This window comes from Parasteatoda tepidariorum, chromosome 5, assembly GCF_043381705.1.
Source record: "Parasteatoda tepidariorum isolate YZ-2023 chromosome 5, CAS_Ptep_4.0, whole genome shotgun sequence".
Classification (NCBI taxonomy): domain Eukaryota; kingdom Metazoa; phylum Arthropoda; class Arachnida; order Araneae; family Theridiidae; genus Parasteatoda; species Parasteatoda tepidariorum.
The window spans coordinates 68,970,838-68,986,447 of NC_092208.1; the positions used below are offsets into that span (position 1 = coordinate 68,970,838).

General features: G+C 29.6%; 1 long non-coding RNA gene across 1 annotated transcript; it reads right to left on the reverse strand.

Moving 5' to 3' along the window:
• Positions 1–8,962: 8,962 nt before the first annotated feature.
• On the reverse strand, positions 8,963–15,153 carry LOC122269536 (uncharacterized). Its single transcript, XR_006225247.2, has 2 exons — positions 14,785–15,153; positions 8,963–9,878 (listed from the first exon to the last, which is right to left on the reverse strand). It is a non-coding gene; the product is annotated as an uncharacterized lncRNA (long non-coding RNA).
• Between the last annotated feature and the right edge of the window lie 457 nt (positions 15,154–15,610).

Sequence of the window (15,610 nt, forward strand, 5' to 3'; positions counted from 1 at the left end):
TGTGTGGCAAGCTATATAAAAAATTCTTTTATAATTTCTTCTCAAACGGCTCTTCTTTAAAATCAGCTCGCATGCTCTAAACCAATTAAAAATTGTTCTACGATTTACTTATTCATTTTGAATTGGCCTTAACAGACTTACAGAAATAAATATTATGTAAGCATTCCCACAACAATCCAATTTGGGTTTTGGGGTCATAATGCTTAAAGTTCTGCAATGAGTTAACAAACGATATGATTGTAGAAATTTGATCGAGCATTGCTCACATGCTGCCTTTACTTCCCTAAAAAACTAGTATCCATTGATTTGAAGGTTTATAGGTTTAAAGCCGCGACCGAAGTTCGAACCCCTGTTCTTCAAAATGATAGCTCCACCTTTAACGAGCATTAAACCTTATTTTATGAAAATACTAGCTGAATATCCGTTCTTCACAAGATGTGAATAAAAAATAAGTGAAGAATTTATAAATCAGTACTGAGAAATACTGCAAAATTATGCCAAAAACTGAAAAGCACATGCTGACACAATCAAAGAGCTTAATGAAAGAACCAGGTAAGTGAAATTTTTAGAAGGATTAATGATTCGGAGAAAATAATAAAAAGTGGTTGCATCAATATGGGTATGTTTAATCTAACGAAACTGTTTTGGGCTTCCCCTTGATCAAATATAGTTACGTGCAATAAACTATTTTTTTTATCAAATTGAGCTATAAGCTAGAAGTTATCACTGATGTTATTCTTAAAATATGTGAAAAACTGAATTGTCTATATTTGAGAATGACTAACGTTTAACCAATCAAAAAATTCCATTCTTTTTTTCGCTCATTTCGTTCCAATATCAACAGTGACCTTCCTCGTGCTTAAAACTATCTGTATGCCAAGTTTCTTTGATTTTGATTGGATGGTTTAGGAATCTATAAAGGANTATATATATATTAATTAAATATGGCTGTATTTTGAGACATAGATAATAATGGAAATATCATTGTTTATTTTTACTTATTATCTCATTATTCGCTCAAAACCAATACGCGTTTTTTTTAAAAAAAGATATCCCATTTACTACCAATAAAAATAGCTATTAAATTTAAAGCTATTTTTTTTAAAAAAAATTGCATGCATCGTTACTTTACAATAAATTGGTAAAAATATCCGAACAGAATATTATTTTCAAAAAATTCTGACAATTTTTTAGTTTGAAATTGAATCTAAAATTTACTTCAATTTCATAAAAAACTCTTTTCGTCGTTACATTTCCTTATGTATTTAATTGAATTTTTCATTCATAAAAAAGGTATTTTTAGATTTATATTCATGCAAAGATATTTATTACAAAATAAATTAAATTCTCTTTTAGAATGCAATTATCGTTTTTTAAATTAAAGTAAATAATATTAAAAAATTCCGATTTTATTAGACGAAAATATAATTTAAATTCATTTTTTAGAAAAATATTTTTTAGAGTAAAGTTCCTAACAAAGAAGAATATCGATATCGAGAAAAATACCAGCAGCGCATTTCCACATAACAATCTTATTTTTTTAATCTTGAAGCAAAATGAAAGTTGATATCTGGATTGTTTTGTGCTTTACTTTATAAAAAAAGAGAAAATGAAATGATAAAATACTCTTTAAAGGCAATTTTTCAATATTTCTATAAACTATGTTTAATTAAATTACTTTTATAGAAGTATTATAACTGAAATAAATATTTAGTGCGAATGCATGTTATGAAACTTATGAAATTTTTACCTTAAGGGATTGAATTATTGCAATACTTATATTTTTTCCGAAGTTTCATTTATTTTAGCGTTTTTGTAAGATAAATGTTCAGTGGTTAAGTATTTACCATGCATGTACTCATTTGAAGATTATTAAAAAGTAAAATAAAATGGCTCTTAAGTTATAATAAAAAGCCATCCTAAAAAAATTATTAAAAGATTGAATAAATCGTCCAATACTAATTCAAAACCCAAACCTTTTGCCACTTGGAAATTTCACCCTGCTATGAAACAAGTTTAAATAATTGTTGTTCATTAATTAAAGCTAAATACAAATCAATCAAGTCAAAAATATGTTTAAAAAATCTGAGCGATTTTATTAAATGATCGAATTTTAATTTACTAGATTGCGAGTTTTAAAATTTGAAAAACACACTTAAAATTTTCTTATTATTAAATACCAATCATTAATTAAACTATTATAAAAAGCACAAAAGCATACTTGTATTTGCATAAACTTATCCATTTTTTTTTCTTTTTTTTTTTCTTTTTTTTTGATGGATTCGGTTGTCAAATGATGAAAAAACATCTTTCGTCAAAATTCGTCACCATACTACAATATACATATGACGAAAATTTATCATTTGCACATTTCAGTAAATAATTAATCATTAAAAAATGTCTGCATTTGATCATTGATGATGCAAATAATGCTCATTAGCTAGTAGACTACGAACTTGCCTCTCTTCGATTTAAATAGACGGCATAAATGGACAACTCATTGACGCAGAGTTTTCTCTGTCAACGTTTCAGTAAATACTGTTTTTACTTAGAAAGTTTTTAATTCACTGTGCAGCTTCTTTTTGGAGAAATCAAGATCACTTTTTACATTCATAATTGAAGCAAATAATTTCCATCACATAAAGTAACAACTTTTTTTTACTATATTAATTTATTCGAAAATAAAATTTCTCATCAATATCCAACAAGAATCTTCACCTACTAATCTTATTATTGTAAGCAGGAAATGTAAATAAGTATTTTTAATCACGGTACATTGTTAATCATTTCGATCAGAATTCACGAATCTAACCTATCTTATGTCCATCAATCAGTAATTTATAAATAATTCATTCTCCGTTCCAATAACCTTTTTTTGTTTCAAAAATCCTTCACGAATTGTGCCTGAAAAAGGAAACAAAAAATTTATGAAAGATTCAATAATCATTCGATGGCGATAATTCAACTTTTTCCCTACTAGTAACCTTGTTAAGATAGACAGGAATGGTCGTATTTCATTTTACTATAAGTTACATTATTTGTTTTATTCTGTTTTAACCTTTAGGCATATTTGGCGAATTAAATTCCATCGATATAAACAATGATCGTTTTCCCGTCCTTTGTTTTTAGAACAAAGGAAAGAGTTCTCATCGTGATATTGCTTTCAGGCATGTGAGCCCCGTAGATTTTTGGGAACTCACGTTGTTCGTAAACGCCCAGAATCTCAACTATAGTACTCCATCATTTAATTCGTGATCGTCGTGGCCTCTAAGTATCAAAATTTAGCACAACAAGTGGTTGAAGACATCGATTTTTGCCGATAATCGGTGGGATGTCTTGTCAAAAGAAAACTGCTTAACTCATTACTCATTAACTGATACTTTAATTACTTTATCAATTAAAAGTGATTGTCCTTGACGTCTTTGGTGTTTGCCGAAATGACGTCTTGCAAACATGTCTTTCTCTTATTACATGTTAAAATGTGTTAAATTGGATGTAATTTCAGTGCGAGACATGTAATTATTTGTTTTAATGTCAGTGATGGTAGTTGACGAAGAAGGATTACAAAAGTAATGATATAATTTGATCCCTTATATGGAAATTAAAAATGGCAATTTGTTAAGAATCCTTCTTAAATTTTTTTTTCTCTTAGAACCACATGGAATTTATTTGAAAGGGAAAAATGGAAAAGAGTTATTAATTTTACAAAGCCAAAAAATCCAAACCTGTAGCCATTCCTTTTCTTTTTCTGAACACTGCGAGGAATTTATATAAAATAGCGAATCGAAGTTATTATTCATTCTAAAGCAACAAAAGCTTTAAACCTGTGGTCATAGATTCCATTTTTTTTAACACTGCCAGGAATTTGTATAAAGGAGCGAATCGAAGTTATTATTAATTCTACTGCAACAAAAGTTTTAAACCTATGGTCATGGATTCCATTTTTTCATAACACTGCGAGGAATTTGTATAAAAGAGCGAATCGAAGTTATTATTCATTCGACTGCAACAAAAGCTTCAAACCTATGGTCACGGATTCTATGTTTTTCATAACACTGCGAGAAATTTATGTAAAAGAGCAAATCGAAGTTATTATTAATTCTACTGCAACAAAAGCTTTAAACCTATGGTCATGGATTCCATTTTTTTCATAACACTGCGAGGAATTTGTATAAAAGAGCGAATCGAAGTTATTATTCATTCGACTGCAACAAAAGCTTCAAACCTATGGTCACGGATTCTATGTTTTTCATAACACTGCGAGAAATTTATGTAAAAGAGCAAATCGATGTTATTATTAATTCTACTGCAACAAAAGCTTTAAACCTATGGTCATGGATTCCATTTTTTCATAACACTGCGAGGAATTTGTATAAAAGAGCGAATCACTCGAAGTTATTATTAATTCTACTGCAACAAAAGCTTCAAACCTATGGTCATGGATTCCATTTTTTTCTAAACGTTTATTAAAAGGAAAAAATCAAAATTATTCTAGATTCTAGTTGTTTCTTAAGACTGTATGGAATTAATGCAAGGCAGAGAATCGAAATTTTTTTTCATCTTACAACGCCAAACCTGTGGCCATTAACATTTTTTTTAATTCTGCACTTATTTTCATCTAAAACATCAGATTGTGACTTGGACTAATTTGAGCCTCCCTTCTACAATGCATGGCATTAAAGTATTATTTTACTTTAGAAAACCCTTAGAATATATTCGCATTATATTTGCTTTTATTCCTTCTGATGTAATCAAAACTGTTCAATGAAACAACCTACTGAAAATCAGCATCCAAACAACCTAATATTTGTCGGTGTTTTTTTTTTCTGACCTAATAAAATAATATGGAGTAATAGAGTTAATCAATATTAAATGTTCTCTTAAGAATAAAATGTTCCTGTACTAATTTGAAATAGAAATGTATTTCTTAATTCAACAGATTTTGCATGTTTTAGTGCAGTAATAGCACATAAAAAACCAATTAAAGAAAAGAAACAACCTTACTTTTTTAAATTTTCCAAAATTTAAAAATATTAAATACCCATTCAATACAAAGAGTGCGCTTAAGTAATTAAAAATGTTATTAAATGAGTTCAGTGAGTTAACGTTCATCATTCTACATTAAACGAACTCAACGAAATGAACAATAATAACATTTCCTTTAGAATTCTTAGTCTGAGGGTTCATCAAATAATCTTGAAGGTGGAATTTTCGCAAAAGCCGAGTTATGAGGGACCTTGATTAACTAAATTTAATTTAGCGGACCTAACTTAATTAACTAGCAGAGAATACGATTAAAACGAGTTGACTTTCGCAATCCTGCTAATTAATTTGAAGATAACTTAATATGAACTTTATTAATTTAGAAATAAAGAAGTTTTCAAGAAAATGGGATTAATTCCAGCGAATGTCATAATTTCTTTTAAGATTGCTTTCTCTATTCTTCTTATAATGTATTGAGAATTATACAAATGAGGTACAATTAAGTGAATATTTCCTCTATTCTAATGAAAAATGAATTAGGGAGACCGGAAAGTAATGTCGTTTCGGTGCATTTGATGTTTGTTATCAAGATTTCATTTTTAGTCAATAATGTATTCACCCTCGTTAGCAACTACTTTTCAATGCCGGGTCGAAAATGAATCGAAATGGATCGAAAAAAATTAATTGGTTTTTAAGACTAACGAATATTTAATGCATCAAAACGACATTACTTTCCGGTCCCTCTAATATTGGGAAATAGATAATTTAGATGGAATAAAGTAAATGAGTAACTTTGCACAAATGAATGAGACAGGAAAAATAGTGTTAGAAAGTTTAGAACGCACTGAACTATTCTTCTTAATAATAATAATATTCTTCTTAATAGTATATTTCTTCTTAATAATATTCTTCTTACTTGCGTAGACCTAACTTTGAAGCATATTATTGGGCTTCTTATCCCTTCGGCCCCACCAAGACGTATATGCCCCGCAAACGAAAACACCACTGTCCTGAACATATTTGTCCGGTCCAAAAACCTGGTGGGATATATATCTATGCTCAAGCCAAAAAAAAATTTTTTTGCATAAATAATCAATTATTTTTATTTTCTCTTGGCAGAATATTTTCAATTTTAGCCTATTTGATGTATGAAAGAGATTAGAACTTTTGATTAGAAAAGAAAAAAACTAGTCTGGTGGAAAAAATGTAATTGAATTACGTTACAGTTCAATTTAATTGAAATCAAGGTTTAATGGAGCCCACTATTAAAAGTACAGCAAATTTACACAGTTCATCAACTAATAATTATATATGACAGTATACGCCACCATAGCAGCGATTATATTTAAAATTTCTACAGTCAATTTAGAAAAGATCAAGAATAAATCTAAATAATTACTTCGTAACTAAGTTTTTACTTTGATAAAAATACAAAATGTTCTAAATAAATGCTAAACGTGCAATTAATTAATTAACGTAACAATTAACGTAATTCATCGCTACTTAAATTATTACTTAAGATAACTTAACAAAATTAATAATAACTATAGTGTTGCCAATATATAGATAAATATCCGAGTTTATGATGCCACATATATATGAGTATGACGTATATATGAGAAATATGCATATAAATAATAATTGCTCATTTTTTGTCATTTTGTTTTAATATATGTGAAAAAATGCACAGAATAATTTCAAACAAAAAAATTTGACAGTTAAGTAGCTCTATGTTTTATTTTTATCTCTATTGTTTATACCTTGCACTTGAAACTAATGAAAGTAAATTTAAATTAAGTTACTAAAAAGTAATATGATCTTTTAGCTATGAGGAAATGAAAGCAATAAAATTTGCCGATTAAAAAGGTGTAAAAGATCCTAACAAAAACTCTAATAACGCCACATATAAGAAATATATAGAGAGATTATAGTTTTGGTTATCATTTTGTTTTAATATATGTGAAAAAGTGCAAAGAATAAATTCAAGCAAGAAGTTTTGACAATTAAGCAGCTTTTTACTTAATTTTCATCTCAATTATTTACGTCTTACACTTAAAACAAACATAATTTTTTTTAAATTAAGTTAAACAAAAAAGAAATACGATCTTTTTGCTATGAACAAATGATAGCAATAAAATTTGTCACTTAAAACGGTGAAAAAGATCCTTATAAAAATTCTAATATGAGAAATATATATAAGTTTGGGTTATCATTTTGTTTTAATATATATGTGAAAAAGTGCAAAGAATAAATTCAAACAAAAAGTTTTGACAATTAAGTATCTTTATGTTTTATTTTCATCTGAATTATTTGCGCCTTGCACTTAAAAGAAAGAAAAGTAAATTTAAATTAAGTTATTAAAAAGAAATACGACCTTTTTGCTATGAGCAAATGATAGCAATAGAATTTGCCGCTTAAAAAGGTGGGGGAAAAAAACTTCTAATGAAAATCCTCAGAATGCAATCAGAATTTGCGATAATTAGGAAGCGCAGAAATAATCTCGGCTCGGTAATTTCCGCTAAATTATTTTTTTCTTTCGTTTGAAGGTAAAAGTTTTATAAACGGTGAAAGTTTCTGCTATGAACAGTCTGTTTATTTCTCCGATGATTAAGAAAATAAATTTGATAAGAAAAACGCATAGAGAAAAAAAAAACTCTGAAAGTTGGAGAAAAAAGTGGCCGTATTATGATCAATTTTTTCCAACGTCTTTCATTTCTTAAATGAAAGAGATTATCACTAACAAAATAAGATAAGCTTCACTTCTTAAGGATTTTTCCTCATTAAAATATAGATGAGGTTGCGAGTGCTGGTTCATCGACATTCTGTGGATCCTTATTTGTACGCAAGTGGAAAAAAAATAGAAAAAGAATTATAAGTAAAAGAAAAAAAGGAACAAAATTGTTTTAAATACTTTCGAAAGTATATTAGTATGCTTTTGTTATGAAATAAAGTCCTAGTTTTTTTTATAAAAAAAAATTTATTTTTTCTTCCAAAATTACCTTGATCTTAAGAAGCATGTTCTATTTTTTTCTTCAATTTTCGCCTAATAAAGCAATTAAGAAAATATGTGCGACCGCACTCAAGTTTTTTACATGTTATTTTTTTTATTTAATTTGTTTTGTTAATTTGCAATCAAAAGAAATATGATAAACAAATTTAGGGGCAAAGGGTTGATGCTGCAATGAAGGCTGAAAACTATTCTCTCTTATACAAAATTGCGAAATCTCCTTTTCTGAAAAATAAAAATTAATTACAAAAAAATAAATAAATAAAAGAGGAGTTTGTTTTTGTTTTTTTAAGAGATAAAATCTCTGATTTTAAAAGAAAAATTACATTTCTCTTCTAAAATTACACTGATCTTACCAAGCATGTACTATTCTTTTTTTCCATTTGGTTAATATTTTTTTTGTTATTTATTAATTTGTTTAAATAATTTAATTTGTTAATTTTCAATCAAAAGAAATATGATAAACATTTTTAGGGGCAAAGGCAGGTGCTACAATAAAGTCTGATTACTCCCACTTCTACTCGCATTCGAAATTTTTAAAAGTGATTTAATCTTAATGGACTCGATTTCCCACCCCAATCTCCTGGAATCGAAATGGGAGGTAACTTTGAAATCTTAAATATGAAACCCTTTTTTTTAAATTGAAGATTCGGATTCTCCAGAAAAATAACCTAATTGGAATTTTAGTTTTATAAAACTTTGCTTTGCCAATTGGTGGTAACCAACAAAAATTAAGATAGAGTACAAGCTGTTTAAATTAGTAATATCTCAAGACCTATCAGATTATAAAAAAAAATAGAAATATTTTAGTATTTTGTTTTCAAAATTTTTTTTAAAAAATTAATAGAAAATTAAACATGACTATTTTTATGTTCCTAATCTGGCGAGTCTTAAAATGGAGATATCTCGAGATCCATTTAAATTTTTTATGGATTTTTTAAAATTGTTTTTCGAAAATAAAATGCTAAAATATTTTTATTTTTTTTTATTTTTGAAAAAATCTGATAGGTCTCGAGAAATCGCCATTTTAAACAGTTTGTGAACCCTCTTTTAATTTTTGTTTGTTACCGCCACCATCAGTGAAACAAAATGCATAAATTTATGAGTCGAATCGGGTTATTTTTTCCTAAAGAAGCTGAATCTGCAATGAAAATTAGGGGTTCATATTTAAGATTTCAAAATTGCCCTCATCCTTTTTTCAGGCGGAGTGGAAAATCTTGTTTTGTATCATTAAATAGCTTTTAAACAACATTGAATGAAGTCTATTTTCATTTTTTCGGTCCCATATAAACTTTTCGAGGCATTTGACCATTTCCAAACTTTCTTTACCGTGTTTGTGTATCATTTTTTTTTCGCTTCAAGAAGTAGATTATCCTGACTAAAACAACGCAACCATCAGAGATGATTAAAACATTCGATAATATTATTTATCTTGTGTGGCACTTACGAACATGTTCCATAGAATCACAAATACCGTCGACTTATAATAAAATAATAATTATCAAAATATTACATAGGCTATATATTATGCATACTAAGCCATGGTGGCTTAAGGTAGAGAGCGTTCACCTCTCAATGAGGTGTAGGTTCGATTCCCAGTAGTCGCTGGTTAATACGAATTCTGCTCCCGGATCGCACCGACCACAGTGCTGACGTAAAATATCTTCAGTGGTAGACAGATCATGAGTTAGAATTCTCTTGCCATCAGACTAACCGGGAGACCTTACACTTCATGTATTAAAAATGTGGGTTAGTTTCATCTGAAAGGTGGGTTGGTCCCGTGCTTAATCCTGGAGTTCCCTTGTTATCTAGGTTAGGTTTAAACGAAAGAACTACAAAGCTGAACATCAGTAGCCATCAACTCAGAATTAAATCTGCTGCTCAACGCCTATTATAAAATAAAATATTATAAATACTATATAATGTACATACAATATATTATATACACCGAAGAGCCATTACATTATGACCACCTTCCATCTATAACAATGGGCTCGCCCAGGTTTTCATGGTTTCTCGCCCAGGAACAATGTTTTTATGGGCCACATAATCCTCATAGGACAATCCCTGACGTCTGTAAGCTACTGAAACATAGTTGCAGACCAGGTTCACCCATTCATGGCAACAGTTTTTCCTGCGGGGAATGGTGTTTACCAACAGGATAATGCACCATGTCATAAGGGTCAAATCGTCGAGGAACATTTCAGTGACTTTGAAGTCTTGCAGTGAAGTCATTCAGTGACTTTGAAGCCCCCAAATTCACCTGACCTTAATCGAATAGAGCATTTGTGGTCCTACTTGGAAAACCAAATTCGTGCTGCCACGCTACCCCCTCGCAATGTGAGGGAATTGCAGGACCAGTTGGNGAAAAGAAAGACCAAAATTTTAAAAAATCCGGAAAATAAAAGATATAATCTTTTCATCAGCTCACACGATTATATCCGCAAAAAATAGTGTTTTCTAATATTGCATCAATATAGCCAAAGCAAAATATATCAATACAATAGTGTGAGAAGCACTCAAAAAATTTTGCAAAAAATTACAGCAAATAAAATAGAACACAATAAGTATAAATATCACGTAGAAACAGGAAATAAAATATAAAGAATATGCTATATATATATATATATATATATATATATATTGCATATAATATTTTAAAAATATTGCACATGCTTTTTAACAAGCTATATGTGACTACACATATCACTGGGAAATAAAAGCATCCAAGTTAAATAAAGAGTAAAGCAACATATTATATTAAACAGAATCTCAAAAGTTTCAGAGTTAACTCTTAATACTGTTACCAGTGTCACCAAATCACCGAAGCGGGAAAAAAAGACACTACACCATAATGCCACATCGTCAAATTTGTCGTTCTCTCGCTATTTATCTCATCGCTTTTTCTCCTCAAAAGATATGAAATGAAATATCCTGATTAAAACGACCCAACCATCAGAGATGAATATGACATTCGATAGAGCTTTTTATGTTGTGCGGGCACGTACCGACATGTTCCGCAGAATCGCAAATGCCGAAACCAAGGCATATAGCCAAGGTTTATCTTTTGGTCAACCGTTGGATTCTGACGGATTAAATCCACGGGTGCGGCTACCCTCGTAAAAAGTAAATACTGCCAGTTCCCTACTATCACGCTATAGTACGTGATCTGCCTCTGCAAAGTACCAGCAAAAACTATGACTTTTCTTGTAAGGTCTTAACGCCTTGTTTCGAATTTAATATGTTACATACTTTTTTGTGACATTGCGCCATTTTTTTTTTTTTTTTCAATTGTGGTGTTTTGTTTCTTTTTTTATTTTGACTGGTCGTGATATTTCACGCTTTTGAAGTAACAAAGAAAAGGAGTAAAGATGAATAAGCTTTATTATGTTGGTCGTAATAAACAACATAGTCCTGATACTGTGTATATAGGGTGTTCCAAAATGACTACCCTTAGTATATATTTTTTTTTAAATTCTTGCTAAAAATACGGTAAAATAAGTTCTTAGGGGTAATTAACACCTAAAAACAAAAGCAATATCGAAATCTGGAGAACTACTATATAGAAAGAGGAAATAGTAAACTTTAAAATAAGCGTTTTTACCGGAGAAAATAGGAGATGAAAGACCATTTTTAGAAACAATCAAACTGGTATTGATGGTATCTGCTCATCTTTCTCCACGTGTTTTTCGTCAGATTTTGACACTGCACTTGTTTTTTCTTTGGCGTAATGAACAATTTATCCCCTTTCTTCTCGCTGACGTGAAAATGACGGGTGAGGTTTCGCCCTCTATTTCTCGCTTCCGTGATATTTCCGGGCTGGAGTGTTCAGTAGTAACGCGCCAATGAGAATAAAACTAATTCATTTCTTCTGACCGGAAAACATTTTATTACTCATTTTACAAACCAGATGGCAGTACCAGGATATTTTTAAGGGTATAATCAGAAGAAATGAAAACAATAAAAGATATAGGAAGGAAACTTAGTACTACTGTCCAGATTGTGACGTTGGCCTCTGTATCTCATGCTTTGAAATTTATCACACAAGAAAAAAATTACTAATGTTTATTTATATTATACGTAAGTTTAATAAAATTCTTTTTTAATGTTTGAAGCACATATTTTTTAAATTTTCCTTGCTTGCTGGAAAACCAACATTAAGTCAACAACATTTATAATTTTTTTTAAAATTTCAAGTTAAAAAGAAATCAAAAATTAAAAATGAATAGATATATATTGTTCATACACATATATTTATATAATCCTCATTGATAAAAAAATTGGCACTTTTATGACCGTTTTCTTGAAAATTAACCGATCATTAAGTGGTTATAACCTTCTACACTCTTTTTGACTGAAATTCTGAATATATTTATTAAGAGCGGTTATGTACATCATTTCATCACCCTGGTAGAAAAAAAGAATTCTTTTCCATGTATGAAGTTAATCATAACACGTTTCTTTAGTGAGCAAAATTAAAAACGCACCATCCTGAATTACTTTTGATCTAATGATCGGATCTTTACGTTCTAAGACTCAATCTTAATAGTTCGAAGAGTCGACCTCAAATATGCTAATTAATAAGCTCAGACGATAATTTAAGTTACGAAATCAGACACAAAGACGTACTTTCTCTGAATAAACATACCATTTTTTGCGTCGGATTCAGATTTCTGAACCCAAGATGTTGGGGGTCGCCGCAATCAGGGAAATATGATCTCGACAGTTTAATTAGTAGAGTGGTCCAAAGTTTGAAAACCCTTAATGCTAATTTTACTTTGTGCGTATTTCCCCCTATCTCGAAAGTAAAAAATTTTTTATCACATTTTTAAGAATGTAATTTCTTTTGGCAAAATGCAAAGTTTGAGAAAAATCGATCGAATAATTCCTAAGAGATCGATTTTCATGTAAGTTGTATTTGTTAAATTCGATTTCTCGGGAACTATTCGACCGATTTGCTCAAATTTTGTCTCTTCTCATGTAAAATTGCATTCATTAAAATTATGTCAAAAACTTTTTATCCCTTACAATTCAAAATTTCTTTGACAATTATTAAATAAAATAATAAAAAATACTAAATATTTATTAAAAACTATTTTTTGCATAGAATTGCATCTGGATAAACGAATTTTAAAATTGTGTGCAAAAAATTTTCTATTCACTCAAAAAGTTCTCGAGATATAGAGATATACGCAAAAAATAAAATTAGCATTCAGGAGTCTAAGGCTTGGACCGTTGTCCTCACTGAACTATAGGGACCATATTTCTCAGACTACGACAACGGTATTTTAAGAGTCAAAAATCCCAATCCGTCGGAAAAAAATTGTATTTTTATTCAGAGAAAGTATGTTTTGGGGCCTGATTTCATAATTCAAAATATCGTCTGCTCTAATTAATTAGCATAATTGAGGTCACCCTTTCGAACCTTTAAAATTTAGTTCTTGAGAGTGAAGATCCGATCATTAGATCAAAAGTTATTTAGGTTGGTCCGTTTCTTTATTTTTCGCACTGAACATCTAAGAATAACATTTTGATGCATAACATTTCATCGATCTGATAGGAAATAATTCTGTACATACGCATGCAGTTGACAATAACATGTTTTCTTATGCATACCATAAAACCCATCTGATAGAACAAAAGCTATTCTGTACATACAGCTGACCGTGACATGTTTTTCTATACATCAGAAAATTATCTAGTTCATGAAAATCCATATGATAACATACATTTTTTTATGCGCGCAACTAAGTATAACATTTTTGTGCAAAACATCTCATCAACCTTGTAGGAAAAAAAATTGTTCTACGCATTTAGGTAACCATAACATGTTTTTAAACAATAGTTTAGTATTTAAAACTTCATATCGAGTTCTATATCAACAATAAAAGACCAACACACGTAGCAAGTGCGTCTCATACAGTATTCAAAACCATAACTTTCTTTAATAGCTGTAAACATGGCTACAGAATGCAATGTAATCCAAAAAAAAATGGCAAACCTTTAACGATAACTAACTGCATAGACGAGAATTAAATTCTAACCAGTAATCTTAGGATATCTTGTATTAGCAATCCAATTATACAATTTATCACTTGGTATTTCTTAATGTATGTTTTACGCCATTGATAATTACTGTACCATAAATTCTGTGCGGGGAAATTGTATTGTTATCTCTAATAAGTTGAGAATGTCTAACACAATAAACTCTATGAATAAATTAAACTTCGCGGAAATTTTATAACAATTCACACAAGAGAATTGGGTGTATTTTGTGCCATGTGGAAATAAGACAAAACATTTTGAATAAAACGTAAGCTTTTATATCTCTATTAACGCTATTTTATTTAATTTTATTATTTTTTTTTCGCTTAATATAATTTACTTACACTGTAAAAAAAATACGGTTTAAAGTTCCGGCACTTTAGGTGCATCATCCATAACTTCCATTTTAGCTTAAAATTTATTTTTACCGTCAAATATTATACCGTAATTTTAAAATTGCGGTGCATCAGATATTTTGTCTATAACATGTTCCGGTAAAGATGGATTTTTGCGGTAAAAAGCTACCTGAGTATCGGTATTTTTTACCAGAATTTGATCCGGAATTTTTTGCAGTGTTCATTACAAGATAATAGCAAATATAATTGGCCATTTTATGTACACAAAAGCATTCTTACATTCACTCAACAAAGAAACAATTTAAGCGGTAATCTGTTATACTTAATTACAAATGCTCACCACACAAATTTCCTCACTAATGAAAAAAAATAAAATAAATAAATAAAACTAACCTTCTCCTACACTCACGTGACATCGTAAATTGTGTAAATCTCACTCCTTGGACAAAGATTATTACCATCGGTAATTGCTGCTAAGAAACTTTGAAACTACACGAGGCATCGATCAGGATTGCGTGTCTTATATTTATTACAATTTATGAATCTTAAATAACATCACCTAAACTGATATCGTGGAAAGTTTGGCAGGATTCATCAGCTTTCAATGCACCCCCCACGCCAGAAATATTGCGTGGTATGCGCATAAGCTTTGATTGTGCATTTCCTCCCAGAAAACTGCCATAAAATATGCGCACTTCTAATTCAAAAGTTATCTTTATGACTTTTATGTCGCAACAAGCTTCCCTGCTTAGCAAGTCCGCCCTTATCTTATGTGTTATTAAAATGAGCGACTAAGCCTAAATTATGATTTGCTGTTGTTCGCCACTCCTAAAAGTATATTATAAAAAGATTTGGGCAGTTTTTATCGCCATTATGTACTTTTTCAATTAGATTTTGTTCTTTTTTATTATCAGTTTATGAAATAGTGTGAGATTACTTTTTCCGTTTAGTTTTCTAATTATTGGTGTCATCTTATTCATTAATTGACAATATCAAGTTTTAAATTTTATAAAATTACACACTGAATTCGGTATTTTTAATTAATTGCATACCATTTCACTACTGATTGAAAATTATACAAGATCGAGTTAAAATAGTGACGATAGAAATTATGCAAATATTTTTTTAATATACATTTACAACTGCAGAACTTGTTAATTCATTAATTAGATATAATTTAGTTAATAAATTACATGCTATTTTACTACTGATAAAAAAT